This window comes from Xenopus laevis, chromosome 8S (genome assembly GCF_017654675.1).
Source record: "Xenopus laevis strain J_2021 chromosome 8S, Xenopus_laevis_v10.1, whole genome shotgun sequence".
Taxonomy (NCBI): Eukaryota; Metazoa; Chordata; class Amphibia; order Anura; family Pipidae; genus Xenopus; species Xenopus laevis.
In genome coordinates, this window is record NC_054386.1 from 96,189,866 (window position 1) to 96,195,865 (window position 6,000).

Genomic DNA, 6,000 nt, shown 5'->3' on the forward strand with positions numbered 1-6,000 from the left:
GTTGCCTCACGAGGAAACTTCGGGCGACTTCTGAAAACGAAGCACTCCGTGTGCCATCCCGCCGGCAATTTAGATTCTAGCCGTCGGGAGGCAGTTTGGGGAGATTAGTCACCCCAAAGAAGAGGAGATTTATCACCGGGCGACTAATCTCCCTGAATCTGAGCCTGTGTCTCTGCCCTTAAAGGACATATTAATGCATAGCAACCAATCAGCAATCATATCACTGCAGATAGTATAACAAGTAAAAAGCCCCACTGACCGAATCTGAATCAATTTTGTAGCGTTAACTATGACTTCAACTGTCATTGCAAAACGCCATCCATTTATGATACGCGAATTGGTATTTATGGTCAGTAGTACCCAATACCTGACAGTTGCCTGTCACAAAGTCACATGACATTGGGGCTTCACATTTCATTTGGCTGAATACTAAGGATTTGTCCAAATCTAAATCTAAAAATCAAAAGAATCCAAATCTTTAATTGGTTGGTTCAAATCATATTTGTAGATTCTAATGTAAGGAGTGTTCACATGAGGTGAACCGTGAACCAATAATAATAGCTGCAGTGCAGCAATAGAAATGTAATCAAAATCCTTAAAAATTGTAAATATTTGCGAAAAAGAATGGCGTTATGCAATGTATTATTGCTTGTTAGTCATGTACCCCACTGCAGATTTTAATTGGGAATAGTAACAGCATTGTAAGACTTGCAAGTAGAAGGCTTTTTGCTGCAATAAATTAAGAATTTTATGACATGCATTGCCCTGAACCAAAATTGAAAATTTGGCAAAAATTATATTTTTTGGTGCAGGATGCTCATAAAATACAGATATGGGATCTGTTATCCGGAAACCCATTATCCAGAAAGCTCCGAATTACGAAAAGTCTGTCTCCCATAGACTCTATATTATCCAAATAATCTACATTTTTTAAAAAACAAAAAGCCTTTTTCTCATGTACTTCATTCAGACTAAGATATAATTATTGGAAGCAGAACCAGCCTATTGGTTTTATTTAAGGTTTACGTGATTTTCTAGTAGACAAATGAAGATCCAAATTATGGAACGATCTGTTATCCGGAAAACCTTAAGTTTCGACCATTCTGGATAACAGGTCCCATACCTGTGCTTAGAGCATTTTTTTACAACTTAAATGAAGAACTACCAGGTATGGGATCCGTTATCCAGAAACCCATTATCCAGAAAGCTCCGAATTTACGGAAAGGCTGTCTCCCATATACTCAATTTTATCTGAATAATCCACTTTTTAAAAAAAAAAAAAAAAATCCCTTTTTCTCTGTAATAACAGTAGCTTGTACTTGATTATGATTTGCTATTTTTGCTGCAATAAATTATGAATTTTATGACATACAGTAAATTGCCCTGAACCAAAACTGAAAATTTTGCAAAAAAACTAATTTTTTTCATGGAGGGTGCTCATAAAATACAGGGATGGGATCTGTTATCCGGAAACCCATTATCCAAAAAGCTGCCTCCCATAGACTCCTTTTTATCCAAATAATCAACGTTTTATTTTAAAAAGAATCCCTTTTTTTCGTGTACGTCATTCAGCCTAAGATATAATTAATCCTTATTGGAAGCAGAACCAGAATTGAGTTAATTTGGAATTGGAAGCAGGACAAGCCTATTGGGTTTATTTAACGTTTACGTGATTTTCTAGTAGATGGTATGAAGATCTGTTATCTGGAAAACCTTAGGTCTGACCATTCTGCATAACAGGTCCCATACCTGTACTTAGAGCATTATTCCCAACTCAAATAAAGTAAAAAAAAAACAAAACATGTATTTTCCATTACTGACTGCTTTACGTTTCGCTCCTTTATTAACATGTATTTATATAGCGCCAACATATTGCGTAGCACTGTAAAGTAAATGTGATTATACAACTAAATCACATGAATTCTATACATAGAACATATGGAGTTACATACATCACAATCAATACAGGTACAAAAAGGTGAGGAAGGCCCTATACATAGGCATACAGTCTAAAGGGAAGGGAGGTCATACTTTTGCCTCTGATTACAGTTGCTTTGGTGCAGTTGAGGCCTTTCCTAAATCAAAAATATGAATCCCTTAAATGCAATTTAGAGAGTTTTAAACTAGGACCATTTGTCTTGTTTCCGGGCTCTGCAAAGAACGTCAGTTGCTAGAGTCTTACCTTGACTTGTGTAGGGTTACTGATCCTCACTTGTCCATATCACTTGTTGTCCATATTGTCCTCTGCAGAAGGTTCATGTCCCAGGAGGAGGCAGGCCTTATGTTCTATCTCATCATGTCCTACTCAAACAGGACTCCAGCCAGTTCCAAAACCATTCAGATTTTCGGCAGAATGGAATATAAATCAGTCCCTCCGGCTGCACCCAAGCTGTGTGCCCTTCGCTCTGCACTGGCACCACCTTTTTTTAGAGAGTGGGTGCAGTTTTTCTCAGAGGGGATCTGCAGATACCACAGGGGAGATAAATCAATAGACATTGGCACCTGCTTCCTACTCAACAACTGTGTATGGAGCTCTCTCCTGGCCTCTCAGCACAGCTCTATACATATGTTTCTGGCTGGATGGGAGAAGTGAGGGGTGTGGGAGAGGGAAGGGGAGAAAGGGAAGGAGGGGAGGGAGAAAGAGGGGTCTAAAAAAAGATCGAAACAGATGTAGCGAGAGCCAGCATGCTCAATATGTCAAATCTTCCTACAGCTGGGACGCAAGCACCGCACATGACATTTGGGAACAGCAGCGTTAAAGGAGAACTAAACCCTAACAATGAATAGGGCTAAAAATGCCATATTTTATATAGTGAACTTATTGCACGAGGCTAAAGTTTCAGCTTGTAAATAGCAGCAATGATCCAGGACTTCAAACTTGTCACAGGGGGTCACCATCTTGGAAAGTGTCTGTGACACTCACATGCTCAGTGGGCTCTGATTGGCTGTTGAGAAGCTAAGCTTAGGGCTCGTCACTAATTATCCAGCAGAAAATGAGCTTCCCTGGCTGTAATATAAGCTGATGCTACAGGTTTGCTGATTATTCAATTCTGATGCTAATTGCACTGGTTTCTGTGCTGCCATGTAGTAATTATGTGTATTAATTACTAATCAGCCTTATATTGTGACATTTCTATTCTATGTGTACTGTATATTGTGAGTGGGTCCCTAAGCTCAGTAAGTGACAGCAGCACAGAGCATGTGCAGTGAATCAGCAGAAAAGAAGGATGGGGAGCTACTGGGGCATCTTTGGAGACACAGATCTTTACTGCTAAAGGGCTGTGGTTGCCTTGGGCTGGTACAGAAGCACAAAACATCATGTACATCATTTCTAGCTACTTCTTTAATTAGGCTTTAGTTGCCCTTTAAAAAGGGAATCGGATATGGACTCGCAGCTCCTGGAAATAGAAGGGATCCAAGAAGAAAAACGATATCTACTTTAATCGCCTTAAAGATTGAGGGGGGGGGGATTTATTGTTACCCACTTTCCAATTATACTTTTTCAACTTCCCATTTAGGCTAACTAGCACTTACAGGTAGTGATGGGCGAATTTGCGCCGTCTAAAAATTTGTGAATTTCCCGCGAAATTCACGAAATGGCGAAAAATTTGCAAAACGGCGCTGGCGTCTCGTTTTTGACCCCGGTGTCTGTTTTTTTTACGCCAGCGAATTTTCGCGGCCGTTTCGAAAATTTATTCGGCTGCAATGAGTCTGAGCTGACAGATACAGCCTGTCCCGCTTTGGGATTATTCAGGTACATCTGGGAACCTACTGTAGTTAAAGAAAACACGTGGCAGATGTCTATGTGCCATTCTGTAATTTGGAACTTTCTGGACGTTTTTTTTTTTTAACAGATCCCATACCTGTATAAGCAATTCTAAGCAACTTTTTAGTTGGTCTTCATTATTTATTTTTTATATATTTTTTTTTAATTATTTGCCTTTTTCTTCTGACTCTTTCCAGCTTTCAAATGGGGGTCACTGACCCCATATAAAACTGAATTGCTCTGTAAGGCTACAGATTTATTGTTATTGCTACTTTTAATTACTATTCTATTCAGGTCCTCTTTTGTTCTTATGCCAGTCTTATTTTTAAATCAGTGCATGGTTGCTAGGCAATTTGAACCATAGCAACCAGAGTGCTAATATTTTTTTTTGTAACAATTTTGACATAAGTTATTGTAACAATATAAGATAACAGGTCCCTTGGGAGAAGTTAGACTCACAGCTTAAAGGGCAATTCATCTTCATTAGCAAAACTAGAATAACTGGAAAAAAAAACAACTTTCATAAACTGCCAAATTTTGTAAAATGTACATGGTAATTAGGGGGTGTGGCCACAAAAATGGGCGTGGTCCAAAACAATTTTTGTCCCTCTTTTTATTTCCAAAATGTTGGGAGGTATGGGCACCCCTAGGCCCACTGCTGCTCGTTGCCCCCATCCCCTCCCCTTTATGCAGGAAAATTTTCGTAATCAGGACAAGAGCAATGGGGATTGGCGTACAGAAAATTAAAAAACTATTGTATCTTCTGCTCATCCCTAGTGTTTTTAAACCAATGTGGGTGTGGTTGGGCAGCATGACTCCCCCTAAAATCCTGCCGCACTAGGCCCGGGCCCTGTTGCCTTTCCACAAATCCGGGCCTGCACAAGTGCTCCTTCAATGAGACTGAAAGTTGTTGAGACCCAGGGTCTTCTTAAATGACCCGCAGGAGCTTTTTTTTTTCAGTTACGTTTTTGCTGTGACTTTATTCTGAATTACTCATTCTCCAATGCAATTAGACTCTGGTCTCTCCAGGCAGAGGTACAGTGAATATAAAGATATTTTATAGATAAAGGACAACGGATTCTGCTCTTTTGAGACAATCTCTCTGATCCAAAGTCTGTATCTAGGAACCCAGCAATGCTGTAAAGACGGGCACTTCCAGAAAATGTCTTCCCCCAGTTAAGTGACTATAACCTTTACAGAAGGAAAGTACACGAGTTTCGCCCCAAACTCCACATATTTTACTAAAGATAGTAAAAGTAAGCCTTCTCCTATTATACCTTTTCATTGTCACATAACGGGAATGATAAAAGATGGTTGCTAAAAGTACTACTGTGCAATTGCTCCCTTTGCTTCTATAAAATGATAATGACTGCTGATTCTTTTTTATTTCCATTATCTCTGTAATATCCTCCAAAATTTCTCAAGTGGGCCTAATAACAGCTTTATTATAAGCCACCAGGGTGCATGGTCTAATGGCAGTGGCAGGATGGGCAACCAAAAGTGGGCAGTTTTGTATACGTCTATGGAAAGCAGGACACCTCTCTAGGTCCCTTGTAGACTGTACAAAGAGCCCATGGCACTACTTCTAACACTGATCTTTTGTATTTAGTGCATTTGTGATACTGGTCATCTGTATTGGATTCCCCCATTAGAGCAATGGGTCTAGATATCACAACGTTTGAATTCTTAGGTGCCGGAAAGATGTTCTGTGGTCCAGCTGGGCTGCAAAGTGACAAAAAACATGTGAAACATTTTAAGGTAGAGAATTTATTTGTGCTTGGAGTCTCTTCTGCTAGGAAATCACAGATGGGACACAATGTTCCATGCTCTGAAACCCCCAAACCTTCACCATGAACTGCCAGCTGTAGTGTCGTGATATGACTCCCAAGGCTCAATACCTTGCCCCATGAGCATGCACTTGCTTGTAGCGCAGGACAGCACTGAACGATGCGTCAGGACAGGTACAGGCAGGAGGGAGGGTTGAAGTGGAGAGTGAAGTCTTTGCCAGGTCTGGGCCTCTTCTTCCCTGTGGCCCTGGGGTCTGCGTTATGATAGTTACACCACTGGCCAACTAAATCTCAAGGCAATCTAGGGGTTTCCACCAGTAACCAAGTGCTAGAACTATCTACCAATATGTCAAAATTAAAAAAATATATATATGGTTAAATTGAGGTGGCATGCAGCTACTAAGGAGTCATATCTAGAGATGGAGTAAATCCCACATGATTTGAAGC

The 6,000-nt window shown here is 40.1% G+C and overlaps 1 protein-coding gene across 1 annotated transcript in view; it reads right to left on the reverse strand.

Annotated features, from left to right (window-relative positions):
* Positions 1-2,760, reverse strand: part of hjv.S (hemojuvelin BMP co-receptor S homeolog) — a 44,614-nt gene extending 41,854 nt beyond the window's left edge. The window contains exon 1 of the mRNA XM_018233459.2: positions 2,183-2,760. The gene's annotated coding sequence lies outside the window, so the exon portion shown is untranslated. The remainder of the gene's footprint in view (positions 1-2,182) is intronic.
* Between the last annotated feature and the right edge of the window lie 3,240 nt (positions 2,761-6,000).